This window comes from Lycorma delicatula, chromosome 10, assembly GCF_047948215.1.
Source record: "Lycorma delicatula isolate Av1 chromosome 10, ASM4794821v1, whole genome shotgun sequence".
Taxonomy (NCBI): Eukaryota; Metazoa; Arthropoda; class Insecta; order Hemiptera; family Fulgoridae; genus Lycorma; species Lycorma delicatula.
The window spans coordinates 78,416,995-78,435,266 of NC_134464.1; the positions used below are offsets into that span (position 1 = coordinate 78,416,995).

Genomic DNA, 18,272 nt, shown 5'->3' on the forward strand with positions numbered 1-18,272 from the left:
GGTATGACCCTGAAACTAAGCAGCAGTTGTCGCAGTGGAAGTCGCCAAGTTCACTGTGGCCAAAAAAAGAACGCCAAGTTCACAGCAACGTGAAGTCCATGATGATTGTTTTTTCAAAATCAAAGGCATTATCCATAAGGAATTTGTTCCTCTTGGTCAAACTGTCAATGGGATGTTCTACGGTGAAGTTTTGAAGCGGTTACGTGAAAGCAATAGGCACAAACGTTCAGATCTGTGGGGTAACAACAGCTGGGTTCTGCACCATGACAACGCGCCCGCACACACATCACTAGCCATTCGGAATTTCTTGGCTTCCAAAAAGACAGTAGTGATTCCCCACCCACTCTATTTCCCTGACCTTGCCCCGTGCGACTTCTTTCTCTTTCTGAAAATAAAATTTCAATTGAAAGACCGTCGTTTTAACACAATTGAGGAGATTCAGGAAGAAACGCAGAATGTGCTTCAAACACTTACACCTGCAGACTTCCAGGGATGCATGGAATCATGGGAAAAACACTGGGATCACTGTATCAATGCCAAAGGGAATTACTTTGAAGGAGACAGTAGAAGTTGTAAGTTATGGTAAGCTATTTTATTTTAATGGTAAAATTCCCCAAACTTTTGGGTAGCAGCTTATATACGGGAAAAGACTTAAAAAAATAAAGGAAGTCAGGACAAAACATGGCGACGTCTAGGGCCAGAGAGGCAGCCTCCTTGCCTTGGACACCTTGGATCACGCACACGTAAGAATAGGGAAGTTGGGGGTGCTTTCAATGATTGCACAGAGGACCCTGATGATATAAGAGGGCGTGTTGAGGGAATAAGCATGCAAAATGCACGCCTGGAACCTAGAAGGTTAGGCCAGAAAGGGCAGCTCCCCTGGAGAGGAGCACTCAGCTATCCAGAAGCAGACGTTGGGTTGTTCCTATGATCCAGGGGAGACCCCGATGGAGGCCAAGTCAGGGTTTGAGCATGAAGGGGCATGGTATATTCTTTTTTTAAGATAGACTGGGGTAGTTTTCAAATGAAATTAGCATCTCAATAAATTACATCACTTTAATAGTCAGACGTTAATTAACAGCTGAACAAAGTTTATACTACAATATCTTCAAAAAGTGAACACATTTCTAAAACATTTGGAAAGTCTAAAACATTTGGCAGATGAACAATTCAGACAGATATTTACATTCAATTTCAAATTATGCTTTAGAAATAACATGAATTTATTATTTTACAAAAAAAATTATACAACCTACAAGCAAAAAAAATTCAAAATTCTATACGACATCAACTATTAAAAGTAATGTATATTAATAGTTAGTTTTTTACATAAAACATTTCATAACTACATTTTATTAAGTAAATATACATTTCTTAATAAAACAGTTCCCAGAAATAATCACACTTTTTTATTCATGAATAAAAGTTAATAATTTTATTTTCAGTCAACACCTGATCTGCAGCAGTTTTTCATAAAATATATCGTGATGCAAATTGTGTTCCTGGCACATTCAAGTGTTGAATTCATAAAAAAAAATTATAATAAATAAACAATATTCTTTTATATACATTTAATTCTTTATAAATCAATTAAATATATAAGATATAAATAAACATCTTTAGAGACCTTTTGCTTTTTAATATATTTAAAATATACATTTATATGTAAAATATAATATTATATATATATATATATAACTTTAATGAATACAATATTAAAAGTTTTATTTGAAAAGATTTGTTTGGGCCTAGTGTCAATAGCTATAACCAAAAAAAAAAGAAGATAATATACAAGTTAATACGTTGCACATTTCATATCATATTTATCAGAAAATCTACACTAAAATGTTGAATCTGAGTTTCAGGTTTTCATGCCTCTTATACGTTCATTATACTAAATAACGAAGAAAAAGTATTTCAGCATAATACTGATATATTCCCACAAACCATTACGAAACAGTTGAAATTCAATCTTAAACAGAAAAATCAGATTTATGAAAATATATACGTTTCATAACATGAAATATACAAATAATAATAATAATAATAATAGATAAATTTAATATTAAAGATAACTCACTAAGTATCCCTCCTTATAGACTAAAAATTTAAACTAAATTATAATTAAAGGAAAAGTCATCTGCTCTGATTAAGAGAAATTCTTTTTAAAAAAAAATATTTTTTTCACAGAAGTTCAATTAAAATGAAACCTTACAAAATCAGTATTGTTCAGCAACATAAAGAAGCAGATAAAAATCTAAACACATTAATTATTGCATTAAAATTAATTAAATATGTAGTTTAAATATTTTATTAAATGAATATATACAATATTAAATACTGTTTATTTCAGTAATGAGTTATCTAAGCAGCTACATTAATGCACAGAATAACCAAATTTGGATCAGTGAAAATCTACACGCATTTTTAAAATTACCATTACAGAATGGAAAATACAGTATCTAGTATAATGTTTTAGCAAAATAATTTTGGCCAATTTATTTAAACAATGTTGCAAATACACAGATTACAGATATATTATAATAAAATAAGTTTATTACTTTTTGAAAACCTGAAGATAAGAAACGTTACCTACAAGATAATGGACAATATTTACAAAATCAAAATCATGTCCTTTTGATGACTGTCTAATTCTAAAATGATTATGACCCCCTCATCACTATCATCTCACATCACCTTATCTTACAAAAATATTATAATTTAAAAATATTAAATAATTATTTTTTAAAGTTGAAGAAGTGAATGAAGACCAACATAAAAAGTGATATTGAACAAAGTTTTAAGAGCTATGTAACAAAAAATATCCATAAATAAGATTAAAATATGAAATATTGACTAGTCAGGTGTTAAGTACTTTCAACAATTAATATAAAGTTCTGTTCTAAAAATAAATTTAAAAAAATCAGTCTAAAAATTAAATAAAATCTATTAATCAGATATTTCTGCATTTTTTTTTAGAAGTGATCAATGTATGTTATTTTCTTCTAGGTTATTTTATCATTATTGTTCTAAATTTTTGCTTCATTGTTGTAGGTAATTTATAAAAATGGGTGAGAAAAAAAATTATTATTGCTGATTATAATGAATATGAATCAAGATGATACTGAATTAGTAAAAAATTTGACAATACTAGTAGAATAATTATCTAGGGAATGAAATTGAATAATTATTCGAGAGGAAAGGAAATAAAAAAATGTAAAATTAATCAGTGACTTTGTTCTTCCTGTAGAAACCAAAAATGAGTTAGAAAAAATTCTGGTGGCATGGACTTGTTGCTATGAAAGAATGTCAGTTGGAAATCAAGCAAAGGAAACAAGGTGTGAAGGTAATCTATTTACATAGTGAATTATTTTACAAAGGATGAACATAGAAAGAGAGAGAAATTAAAAGCTGACTTGCACAAGCAAAAACTTTCATACAGAAAAAAAGTCTGCCAATATCAAATTTAGATGTAAAAATTAACATAAATTAGTAAAATATTTGAGTGATAATTTATGGTAGCAAAAATGAACAGGAAAGTTGAAAGGAAAAAATAGTGACCTTTAAAATGTGGCATTACAGAGAACTGTTGATAATTAGGGTGAGTAAAAATCGCAGAGAAAAATAGACTGGTGTGCATAAAACAGATTAAAAGATTGGTATACACCAAATGGGAATGAAGAAAACTATGAAACCAGCCAAAAAATAACTGTAACTCAAAATAAATATTTTGTAAACATTTTTTGTGTACTTTTGTATTGACATTTTCAAAAAATTACATCATTGATTCAGTTGAACACTAACATTGCATTCTTTTTGTGTATTAGGATAATAATTCCTTTCTGACTTTGACCATAAAAATAATTTCAGTTTGGAAGAACACAGTTCTATCAAGGTTTACAAAAAGAGCAATATCCAGTGTGTTAACAAATTATTGGCAAGATAACTTGGATAAAGGTACACTTATTCATAATTCTGAACCATGCCTCTAACATGAAATATAATTTGCTCCAACTTTAGAAGAAAAATAATATAATGATCCAACTTACACTTTAAGCCTGCTTCGTCTTCTTTTCTTTAATTAAATTATCCTCCGAAAAATCACCAGTAGTAGAATGTTGAATATCCCACCACATTCTCGAATATAATGAATTACGTTTACTCAATAACTCTGCATGACTACCACGTTCTAATAATGTACCATTTTCAATAACTAATATTTCATCTGCATCCAATACAGTTGATAATCTATGTGCAATTGAAATTGATGTTCTGCCTTCAGTAGCTTTTCTTAATGTCCCTAATATATTCTGAAAAAAATCAAATCATATTTATTAGAAACACTATAATTACTGTAATAATTATTTTTTTAGACCATTAATTATACAAATACAATAAGTATATCCAAATAATTTAAACTTTATATCATAAAGTTAATTCACTGTGTTAGTGCAAAAGTAATTTCCAGGAAGAACTTGAAGGTATTTGAAAGTACTTTCGCAAAGAGTACTTTGAACTAAAAATTTAATAGCATCAATGCCCCTATTACAGAAATATTATAACCAAGTTTGGTGAAAATCGGTCAAGTAGTTCTGAAGATATAAGGTGACTTACATGCCAACATACACACATACAAAACGTATGCACATTTTGTTGCGAAAGTTTTGATGCTATTTTTCAGTTTTCTGAGGTCCTTACAGGTCAGGTCAATTCATCAAGAAATGGTGAAAACCTGATATACCCAATTTTGACCGATCACCATATTCCCTTCTATATAGCTATAGCTGCTACATAGACAGGAAAGTAATAAAAGTATACACAGAGTGTATCAAGATTCTCCTGAAAAAATTCATATAAACATGTGTCCTAAAATGCTTCGGTTATGAACTACGGCTGGTGAAAGATTTCTCTCAATTTTCAGCTACCTTGGTGAAATGAGGTTGTACTAAAATGTTTAGGATGTTAATTAAGTAACAGAATTAATGATTTCTTGTGGTATTTGACTTGAAAAATCAAATAAAATAGGTCTCAGAACCATATCTTAAGTAGTTTTTGAGAAATCTGGGGTGAAAAACCAACAAACTGGAGTAAAAAACCCTGTTTTTTAAGTTTGATGTAGAATAACTTAGTTAAATAGATAATAAACACACAAAACTTTTAAACATTAAACTAATTTTTTTTTTTTTACATTTTTGTGGTGGTCAGCCACTAAATACAGAACTATACTAATATGATGTAGCCTTTACTTAATATTAACAAAAGTGCTGCTATGTATATAGCAGCACTTATAATATAGCAGCTTTGATAAGAGTATGACTATCAAATTCTGTTTGCAGATTGATTAAGTTGAATTTCTGTATGTATTTATATGTATGATATTTTTCTAAATTATCCAATTTTTTATTATCATTTTCTTTTGCGACTTCAATTATTTTCAAATTAGTTTTCTATGTTAGTAATGTAATGTTTATTCATTATTAGATGGTTGGCAACATTAGAAAAACCCAATTTTTGTCTATATAATATCTAAAATGTTCTGCAAATCTTACTTTAAAAGATTTATTAGTCTTTCCAATATAAATTTCATCACAATCATTACATTTTATTTTATAAATTCCACACAAACTATTAAAAATCATTATTATAGTTTTCGTGTTTTAAATGTCTTATTATATGGTTTTAGGGTTTTTATGCTGGTTTATATCTTTCATCATTACAAACAACAAAATTTTCAATAAGATTATTAATATAAGATTATTTTATATAGATATTATCAACGCTATGTATTTTATTTATAGGCTTCAATGTTATGTTTTTATAAGTATTATCAATTAATGATGCTTTATATCAGACTGCAATACTCTTTATAATATTTATTTCTGCATCTAATTTTTCCCTGTTGTTTCTTGTTTAATGTATTGCTCTGTTTAACATTCTGTAAATATAATTGATTAATTTTGTGTGACCATGGATGATTGGATTTTCTATTAATAGTTTTTACTTGCTGTAGGTTTTCTATATACGGATGTTATAATATGATTCTTTTTGTTGATTTCAATATTAACATTTTAGATAAACAAAAAATTGAGTTTTTCTAATATTGCCAACCATCTAATAGTGGTGATTAATTTCATCAGTTACAAAAAAAAATAACAATAACCTGTTCAGTGATCGAATCCAAAGATGAAGTTGCCTCATCAAATACAAGTATTGGAGAATCTTTTAAAATAGCTCTAGCAATAGCAACTCTCTGCTTTTCACCACCAGATAATTTTAATCCCCTTTCACCAACCTAAAAAAAAAATATATTTTATATTTTGATTAAAATATACAACAAAAGTTTTATGAGCACTGCAGTAGGTAGAGAAACAACCATGTCGTCACCATCAATTTCTTGTCTTAGATCCACTATTAAACATAATCTATTGTTAAAATCTAAGACTAAGATTTTTTAAAATTGCATCCCATTTTAACAGCACATGCTAATCTGCAATAAAAATATTCGAGTAGCATAAAAGTAGTACTCGTTTAAGGCATTCCATGAAACTAATGTCTGCTTTAATCTTTTTCTGGAATCTAAAATTTGTACTGAATTATTTATATTCCACAGAAATCCAGTGAATAACAAACTTCACTGTTGTCAAAATTGTAGAACCAGGCTGTAACGATGATTAGTTAGCAGCAAGGCCCTTTATGCCTAGATAGTATAACCTTAACTATTCTTTGTTAGATTTTAAACCAGAAACAGGCAAATTTAAGAAAATATTATTCATACATGATAAACAAATCATCTAATTTTTGTACAAGATGATTTCAATATATATATATATATGATGAAATATAATTTGATGTGATTTCATTATCAGCAATGAAAAATTAATTAAAACTGGAAATTAATTTAGTTCTGATAAACTAAATTTAATCTTGTTACTATCTTCATTGGCTGAATATTAAGCCACTAAAGATTTGTTACTATCTTTATTAACTGAAGACTGAGTGATTGAAGAAACAATTGAATGAAAATGTTTTGAAGTAATTTATTAAAGATGTAATTATAAAATTTGGCATGGTTTGTATTTTCAAGTTTGAAAAAACATATTTTATTTTTGATGTTAAAAAATAAAACTAGGTGTTACCTCAGTTAAATGTTTATAATCAGCAATTTCTTCTAAGTTAAAATACAATAAACAGCAAATAATTTTAGATTTTTTATCCTATAAGGTCTGATCAGAAAATAACCGAACTTTACTTTTTTATCTTTATTATTAATTTTACAGATTATTGGTCCTTGTCCCCTTCAAAGTACTCCCATCCCCTACTCACACACTTTTCCCCGCAGTGTTTCCACTTTACAAAGCAGTCCTGGATGAATTTGCTTTAAACTCATCAATAGTCTCAAAACGGCAGCCTTTCATCATTGATTTTTATTTCAAAAATATGAAAAAAATCACAAAGAGCCAGGTCTGGTGAATACGGAAGGAGGAGAGTCATCTGATTTTTGGCACAAAACTGACGAACTGACAAAGCTATGTGTGTGGACAGATTGTCGTGATTATATCACTGCTCCTGAAAATCGTACATTACTAAAATCGCTATTAACACTTAAACATGTTGCACTCAAATAACAATAACACAAATACTAAACAAGATATCAACAATCCAAGAACATGTGGTTACAGAGGAGGTTATGTGGAACTCAATGCTGCAAACCAAATGTCACTAAATTTCTCTGATGGAGCGTAATTAAATGGTCAGTTATTTTTGGAACAGATCGTATGTTTATCTCCAAAAGTATTTGAGTAACTGTATCCTGCATGTAATTAGAAAACAAAAATTGATAGCTTTAAAGTCATCTAACCCAAAATTGATAAAGAAAAGTATCCTTATCACATATTTATTATAGAGTTCAAGGTATGAGGAGTACTATAGTGGAAAATTATTCAATGATTTGATTATAATTAGAATGACAGAATGATTTAGGGTACCACCACAGAAATGTAAAGGTTTTCAACTATTTTAAATTGAAAAACAATCATTAGTGACTATATTGACCAAAAAGTCTATCGAGAAACTTAACAGACTGGGGATTATCTTACTGTTGTTCACAGGATACAAAAAAAATACATAAGTTACATCAATAACAGACACCACTAACGCATGAACTTAGATATCCTGACTTTGACAGATGTCGGAGATTGTATAGATATTTCGTCAAAATTATGTTCACATTTTAAAATAAGATAAGGTAATTCTTTCAGATGGTTGCATGGTTTCTTTCATTTTTTTGGAAGTATCAACAACTGAAAGATTGCATATGGCATTTTTAAAATCCCTACATTTTTCACCAAAAAAAATGTCTATTCTCTAAAAACCAAGTGTAATGTGTATAATAGTAATTAGATCCATTTTTCAGACATAACAGCTAACATTATAAAAAAATTATTATCCATCATGCTAGCAACTAATAAGCAACAATGCTGATGATGTAACCTGATTTATTTTTTTTGCAGGATATGACTTCTACATTCTTTAGACCTAAAAGTCTCACAAATCTTGAAGGTTAGTCCAGGACAATGATTTTAAGAATAACCTACATTTTTCTGACTACTTACTAAAAAAAATATTGAAGAAAGCATCTCCAAAAGCAGTGAGAACCTTATAAAAATCATCATACATGAAGTAATGAGTTGGCACTTGCATCAGTGCTTAAGATAGATGTATTAACATATAATTTATGACATTTTTATGTTCAGTTTACTAAACCATATAACTGAACTGATTTTTTATCAATAAATAGATTGCATTGCATTAAATATGGGTTGCATGACATAGAATATAAAACTAATTTGTTATTTTTTGCATGCTCTGATTCAACCAATTTTTAATGTAGGAGAGTTGTGTTTTTATACCTTTTTTTTACCTAAGACCATCTATCTAAGATCTAAGAGTAGAAATCCCTGTAAATATTTATTTTGTGTAAGACTAGGGGTTCAATAAACAGTGTGATAGTAAGCAGTATTTTATATTTTAAATAAATATTCTAATAGGATAATAAGTAACTTACTAGTGTGTTATAACCTTTAGGCCACGTACTCACTGTATCATGAAGGTCTGCCATTTTGGATGCTATATATACATCTTTTTCATCTCTAGTGAAATCACCATAATGTAAGTTGTAAAATAATGTATCATGAAATAAAACTGTATCCTGAAATTATTAATAAAAAGAAACAATGATCTTACTTAGAAACCTTACATAATCACTGGAAAAAAAAATAGAAGCTACTAAACATAATAGCTTCAATAATTAAAATGTTCACTGAAACAAGATTAATATCTCAAAATTATAGACAAAGAAGGGTAAATTTTAATATAAAACTTTTAAAAAATACATAAAATAATGTAACACAATCATTATAGTGATAAAATTATATTTTTACTTATAAAATTTATATGTATTTTTTTTAAATGTGACGCAGAGTTTAACTAAAAATCTGTATGGCATTCAAAAATTACGTAAAAACTATTCAATTTACGATTTGCTATAAAACCTTTTATCACTGCCAGGAACAAGCAGCCTGATTTGACAATACACAGCAACAAATGGGTTAAATTTTTATTGTATATATCCTGCAAGTAAGCGTAACTGACAATCTGAAAATCCAAGTAGAAAGTTGCAATACTGCATCAATCAAGTAATGCTTTACATAATATTATTATTAATTTTTGTCAGTTTTGTTTAGTGAAGAAACACATTAAATATTGTATCATCCTGTTTAAACATTAATGATTTTATTTATTATTAAAAAAATAATTCATTACACAATCTGAATTTTAAAAATAAAACAGGAAAATAATATTTCAAAAATACATAACTTGAAATGATTTACCTGAGGTACAACAGCAATTGCTCTCCTAAGGCTCTGTAAATCAAGTTTCGCTATATCTTGTCCACCAATAAAAATCTCACCAGAATTGGGTTCAAAGAATCTGTACAATAAACGAATCATTGACGATTTCCTGTAATTAAATAAAAATATTGGAAAATATCTTTTACTGAAAAATTTATTTTTACTATGAAGAAAGTTATTACAGTAAGATCTAGAATGCACAACTGACATAATCACATCCAAATCAGTAATTTAGTGTAGTTCACTCTTAATTTCGGCAAGATGAATTTATATATATACACACCCTTATAAAAACTAAAATACTGGAAGTAAACAACAAAGAGAATTTAGTGATAAGGAGATTTAGTGAAGGAAGAAGAGAAAAATAAAAAATGACAGATATTTGGTACACAGATAATATTAATGATATTACGAACTATCATTTAGGGACTATGATGACAGAAGACTGGAAAAGCACAATAGAAATAAAAGGAAGAATGGCAATAGTAAAAAGTTCCTTCAGAAAGAGGAGGAAATTACTATGTAATAAAAGTTTGGACTTAAGAATTAAAAAGAGGTTAGCCAAACGGTATGTATGGAGCCTCTTGTGTGGAAGTGAAGTGTGGTTGATGAGAAAGAGGGAGAAAGACTGGATTGAGGCTTTTGAAATGAGTATATGAAGAAAGTAAGATGGGCTGATAAAAGTAAGAAATGAGGAAACAATGAATAGGATTAAAGAAGAAATAGAATTTAAGGAAACTGGTTAGAATATACGGTTAGAAGAAGTGAAATTCTGATAATTGCATTGGGAGGGTCAGTAAAAGAGAAGAATGAAATTAATAGGCGAGCTGAAGATTGGAAACTATAAGGGGACGAAGGAAATGTTTAGGGAAGAAATGTATGGGAACAACAGTAGCACAACGGACCTGCTGCCAGCCAGAACATCATATGATGATGATGTATCCTTTACACAAAAAATAATTAAGTTTTCATAAACTGTCATTAAGAAGCAATCACAGAATGGTTTCACAATCAAAAAGTATGGACCAGGCACATGAGACAATAATTTCAATCACATAACACAATATATTAAACAATTTACACATTTTTATCAAACTCATTACAATCCAGCAATATCAAACATCTTATGACTATATGCATGCAGAAATTTAAATTCTATTGAGATATAAGTAAAAATTATTTTCTTTTGGATATTCATTCCACTGATTGATACAAGAAATGTCCTAATTATACTGGACTTAACTCTATAATAAACTTCTGAACAATATAAACTTTTAACTTGAAACAACAAGTGTAGTTCTTCTAGGTGGTAAGTTTTACAAAAACTGAGAATAACTACTACTAACACATACACAATGATTCACATACTGGTGCTTTCTGAGCTCATTCTACTAGTGAAAATAATGAAAAAAGTTAATAATAAACATAGATCCGGAAACACTCTGTTAGCAAGTTACGGCTAGTGAAAGATTTCGCTATGATTCCTGGGCAGAGTGAAATAAAATCATACTGAAATTCTAGGAACCCATATTAAGGGGTAAACTTGATGGTTTCTTTTAATATATATATATATATATCAAATTTAGATGGTGTGCCTTCATAACATCTGTGTGATGATGTACATTGATAAAAATTTATTAATTAACAAAAACTGATTAATAGTTCTATTTGTTTTATTTTAATATTATTATAGGCAAGTAGATATAATTTTTGAAAAGTTTAAAAAAATAATAATAAATCCCTCTTTACTTCTGACAAATAAGTAAATCTAATCTGATCTAATCATAACCGTACTAATAATCTAAAAATTGTTAATTAGTACATGATGGAAAGTACATTTAAAATTATCACTTTTTAATTTGATGAATCATTATCAAGCAATGTATGTTTCCAGTGTAGGAGAGAAAAGAACATAATTTTTGGCTTAACAAGTGCTGCCTAGACAGTACGATTGATTTAAACCACTTTTTTAGAATATTTAAATAAAATGTACATTTAAACAAAGACAAAATAAACTCTAAACATTAATTATTATAGTATAACTAGCAATCATTAAAATTATACATTGTTATTTTTTTAACAACAAAAGAAACACACACTAAAAGTAGTAACAAAAGATTACAGCGATTGGAAATATTAGTGTAATTGGAAAGTTTTGAAACTGAGCTTGTAATTAGAAAGTGGCAGTATTTACAGACAACTGTGATATATCCCCTTCAAAGTAGTCCCCTTCTGACTGAACAAAAGTGGTGTTCCCCTTCTAAAGGAGGGGTTTCTACTTTTGGAAGCATTCGTGGAAATTGTCTTTCTTAAAGGTATTAAGAACCCTTTTCGTGTTTGCCTGCTTGTCTTTAATTGAGGCAAATTGGTTCCCTTTCAGCAAAAATTTCAATTTAGGAAACAAGTAGAAGATGGCAGAGGTTAAATCAGGGGAATAGGGGGTTGCAAAAGCACATGAATTTGGAATTTGGCCAAAAATTTTATGATCAAGAAAGCATGATGAAGCGGTGCATTAGATTAGGCCAGATTAGGTTAGGTTAGACCAGGCTGAGTTATGCCCGGACGCAGATTTACATGTTCCGTCAATACCTGCGGGACTTTGCTGAGTTCCTTGCCGCCCCCTTTCTGACAGGCAATCAAGGAATTTTCACCAGAGACTGTTGTGCTTATGGTGGGTGCAGTCTTTGTGTGTTGTAGAGGAGGAGGAAGGGGTTTTTTGTCAGCGAGAGCCTGAAACGACCATCTGTGTGGGAGAATGGTTTCTATTAGATACCTCCCCTCCTCTGACATTAAAAATAAAAAATTGATGATGAACAATATCTGTAGAATTTAAGAAAATCATCAACATTGACTTCACATTCGACCTGCTTTGTCACATTTTTTCAATCATGGTAAACTTGGACCATTCCACTGCAATGTCTGTGCCTCTGTTTCTGGGTCATACCCGTAAACCCATGATTTGCCACCAGTAATACCCTATTTAACAAATCTGGGTCAGTTCAGTCAATCAGTACTTGGGAAACTTCAAGTTGGTGTTGTTCCTGCTGGTCTGACAACAATTTCAAAATGAATTTTGCAGACACTCGACAAATGTTCAAATCTTTAGTTAAAATTATTTTTATAAATATAATTATTAATTAAAAAAACAAAATAGTGATAAATTATTATATAGATTGAAAAAGAAAATATTAGACTTACCTTAACTTTTGGTTCACAAGTCATAAGTATAAACATAGTTTGCATGTCAATGAGAGCTTGTCTAACTTCACGGTAAACAGAACCCAAAAATCCTAATGGGACTGATAATTGAAATAAATGACCATTCACCATTACTAAATCACCAACAGTCATATTTCCTAAAATAATAAATGGATAAAATTAAAAATATTTAATCAAAATTAATTTTTTTTTCAGTAATTGTAAATTATAATTAAAAGGAAAGAAAAACAGTCTTTAAAAATGTATGCATAAAATATGAATAATAATACAACTTGAAATTAAAACTCTTTAAAAATAGTAGTTAAAATATAAACCTTTTTTCAAGATTAATTATGTGGTCTGGTACGGATTTCTCCCACTACTATCCCTCTTAAGCAACTGGAATTAGATCACACCAGTTTTGGTGAATACTGTTATTTTAATGAAAACGTTATTGAACATTAATAACTAAAAAAAAATAATTGTAAGAATAGTTAAATAACAGTTGGCTAAGCTCCAATCAATCGGCATTTTATAACTCCCTCATGAGCAAATTAAAATGGCCTGTAAGATATTAATTAAATAAAAGTTGGATTGATTAACGATGACAAAAACAAAAAAAAATCAAAGTTTGCTATATACCAAATATGTGTGGGTAGGATCTGTCATATTGTGAGTAGGAGTGATGGTAAAGAGAGGTTTAGTGGAGGTAGTTCACAGCTTGGAATATACTACCTTGAACTATTTTGTCAGTCCCCCTTCTCTGAACACCCATCCATTATTTTTCATTCCTTTTCCATGGATATATCCCTTTATAAATGTATCCATTACCACCATGGTCCCGTAAATGGTCCTATTTATTTACTTAAGAACAGTTGAACAACCATATAGGGTAGCTACGCTACTGAACTCCAGCAGGACTCCTCTACCGACTGGCTACTAGATACCAGCAAAACAACACAAATGAAACTAGAATGGTTGACCCAACACACAAATGCGCATGCACCCACCCAACCACCCACCTACCCGCCCTTTTCGAAGCAGCAAAGTTACTGCATATTTAATTTTTTTATAATAGGGTTTGTGTTTTAATTTAAATTACTGGAATAAATAATATTTAAAATTTGTTGTATGCTCTTCTAGGTGATAATGAGTAAAAATAAAAACTACTGCATATACAAGGCATATTCATAAAGTAAGGGCCGTCGGCCCTTACTTATATTTAAATATTAGCAGGTCTGAACACAGTTTCACGCATGCAGGGCCATTTGTCGACTATTTATGAAGCCACTGCAGTTGCTGTTTTGATTCTGCAGTTTGCCTGCTGGTGAATGCAGATCGCAATGTCTGTGACAATCGTTTCTCTCACCAGTTGTGTAATGCGTGCTATGATTCGATTTTTGTGTGCAAAAGGAACTTCAGCTGCTGAAATTCATCAGGAATTATGCCTAGTGTATAGACCTAGAGTAATGAGTGAAGGAAAGGCTAAACAATGGTGTCGAGACTTTATAAATAGCCGCACAAAAATTACGACACAAGAGTGGAGTGGCAGGCCCAGTATTCAGACAGACAAATCATTAACAAGTGAACCGAAAACTGCGATGTGAACGGCAATTGACGATTAGTGCTCTGGCTGATGAATTTTCGCAATTTAAAACAACTGACAGTACATTCATACTGAATTCATATAAAGTGTGAATAAAAAAATCTGATTAAAAAAGTGCGAGTCAAACTTTTGAAATAATAAAATAGAAAAAGATAAAAACAAACATTTATTATATTATATTAATCAAATACAAGCACATATGAATTAAATGTATAAACCATATTTACCTTTAGCAATCTCCTTTGCAGTCATGACCATAGCAAGTGCAATGGCACCACTAAATATTGCATTTTGTCCAAAATTTAATAATGCTAAACTGGTACTTGTTTTTAATGATGCTTCTTCATATTTTTTAAGAGCTTCATCATACCTTTTAGCTTCATAAAATTCATTATTAAAATACTGAAAATTAAAATAAATTTAAAGGAAAATTATTTTATGAAAGTAAGCTGTAACAATAAAAAAAAAAAACAGTCTTAATTAGATTTAAGTCTTTAAGTCTTAATATAAATTTAATTTAATTTAAAATAAAGAAAAATTATCTAAATTCATAACAATTTCTGATTTGCATAACCAAATTATGTTAGCTGAATTTTTTATAACACTGCAATTATATGCTTTACTTTAACAGACAATATCTACATTAATACTATGAAATTAAGTGTCTGGTGTCTCACATAGTAGGACTGAGAATTTCTGAATATTTTTTTCTATTTATCTGGAATATTATAATCAGCATTATCAAAATCAATAATTTTTTTGCATAATATAAAAAATAATTATATCAAATATTTAAGATCAAATTGTATAAAATACAACAGAGAAGCTTTAAGATTGTTTTTTATTTTTAAGCAAAAAACAAAAAACTGACCTTATTTTATCTTTAAATAAATATAAGCCAAACTGATCATATCTGATTTTGATACTTTTATGGTTTTCTTTCTGAATATTAATTGAGCGTTAATCTCTGGGCAAGAGATAAAAAGCAATACAAGTAATTCAAAGAAAATTAAGTATTATAAATAAAATTATAATAATTAAGACTAAGTACAAAATAACCTACCAACTTATATTAATATAGATATAATTAGATATTGTTCAGGATAACAATTTTATTTCATAAATGCTCATAAATTATTAAATAAAAACAACTCAACTATAATATACATTAAAAATGATGTACATACAATAATATACATACAAGTAATATGATAATCTTTCTTTATTAATCAATGACTTACTCGACAAGCACAAGTAAAATTGAAATGCTTTTATAAAAATAACTGTAGTAAGATAAGAAAAAAATTTAAACATCCTAATCAATCAATATTATAATTTTTTAAATAATTATAAAAAATTACATGCTTGGTAATAAACAAATCAAGGTAAAAAGATAAGATTAACATATCAATTATGAGAATTCATAAATTATCATATTGTCGAATACTGATTTACATGTCATATAATATATGAGTCACTCAGAAGAAGCCAATGTGTTAAGTCCATTTTTTGATATTTTCTAATTTTTGTAAATTTTAATGGAATAAATAATATTCTTCTTAGTTATTAAATGATTTACTCATTGCTACATTTTTTCTGGAGAGAACCCCTTTTTTTATAACTTCTGAATATGTTGTATAATAATTTCAGAAGCCATTCTAAGTCCAGTTTTTATCAATATTTTTTTTACATAAACTTTGAAATAAAAACTAAATTATTATTATTCTTTCGGTATTTGTAGATAACACTAAAAACAACAAATTCATAATAACTGTAACTTTACTTCTGCTATTTAGAACAGTTCGAGATACAGACTTGAAAAGAACACCAATTTTTAGTGAGTTTTATGTACATGCTTTCTTTTTATTTGAAATATCTAAACTCTGGTTAAAACATAAAAATGTTATACAGAAGTGTTTGTGAAAAAACAGTTTTTATTTCATAACAAATATTTTAAATTGATTCCTATTAATTATTGTTATTTATTTTCCAATTAATTTTCAGTGATCTTTAGACCTTACAACTGACTAAATAATAATTTATTAGTGTGCTGTAGAGTTGTACAAAATATAATACTACATTCTCTAAATTGTATACAATTAACTTCAAACCTATCCCAATTATCGCCATCCATTTCTTTTTTTTAATAGGAATTGAATTTTTGTAGCATGTGAAAAAATCCCATGTCTGACCAGGATTCAAACTCAGAACCTTCTGAATGAAAGGCAAGAGCCACTACCTTTCTAATATTGTATTGTTATCAAACAATGCATGTTTCAGCCAAGAAAAGAATGATTGATTTTACTATATGGCTGCTTTTAATCAGTGTCTTTTGACTTTTACTAAGATTACATCAAACTATCCTTTGTTCTTATTTCTTGTCTATTTTTAAATAGCATCAGTTGTTATTCTTATTGAACACTAAATGCTAACTGCACAAGTAAACCCATATAAAGGTAAATTGTATCCTTATAGAATTGTTTTTACTTAATTGGTGTATGGAAACTCTTATTAAATGTAGTTTTGACTGATGGTTATTTCCTTACCTTTTTGGTTGGTAAGAGGTGTGTGTGTGTGTGTAGGTTTGCATGCGTGCATGTATGTGTGATATGCAAATTTAAATGTGTGAAACAATTTCATGCTTGATAGATTAACTTTTATGACTCCACCATAAAGGTTAACAGGCTAGTAGCATCTGGCTACTATACTATCTTTAACTCAACCATTGATCACCACTTACATTTTTTCTAAATTACTTTTCTCTTTGTTGTGATTGTACATCATTACAGACATGCCTAGAGCTGAGGTGTTCGCAATATTATTCTACTGACTTGTGCATAAAATTGTTTTGTGATGATACTATTTTTTTTCTACAGTTAATTTATTGTGTAACATTACAAGTATTGATTTGAAAAGAGAATTTCAACTATTTTATTAATAGTTGTCTGATTTTTATTTGAATAATATTTAATTGGTAGCTAATAAGTCAGTGTACAGTTGTGCCAAACTATCTACATGTGCGGCCAGGCCAGCCTACTGATGTGCGGGCAGGGGAGAGGAGTCTCTTCCAAAAAACATTGTGTTGGTTGTCTGTCAGCATAACACTTTCACAGTGTCTCATTCAAACCATATAAGAAATGACTCGGCCGCAGTTAATGTATTATTATGTTTATCATATTATTATTACATCATCGTATTTAGACTAATATTTATCTAAGGATTTGCTGATGCAATGACTATTGTCAGCACATAGTAGTAACAACCAATTATTTTAGTTTGGTGTTTAGTGTGATTAAAATAAGACGTGTATAAAATGAATATGTATAAATATATAAGTGATATGTATATATAAGTAAATAAATGTGTAAAATATAAGATTATATTTTGTTTTTAATGTTATAAATTCAAACTAAAAACATTAATTAACGAATTCATAATAATTATTTTTAAATTACATATTAATGAGGTGTATTATCAAATAGTTTAATTTTGATGAATGTTAGTTTAACAGTTCACATTAGCCATACTACAAGTGTCAGGCGATAGAAGCGAGCATG

At 29.0% G+C, this 18,272-nt stretch overlaps 1 pseudogene; it reads right to left on the reverse strand.

Moving 5' to 3' along the window:
- Positions 1–1,040: 1,040 nt before the first annotated feature.
- LOC142330889 (iron-sulfur clusters transporter ABCB7, mitochondrial-like) lies at positions 1,041–18,240 on the reverse strand (annotated as a pseudogene).
- Positions 18,241–18,272: the final 32 nt, after the last annotated feature.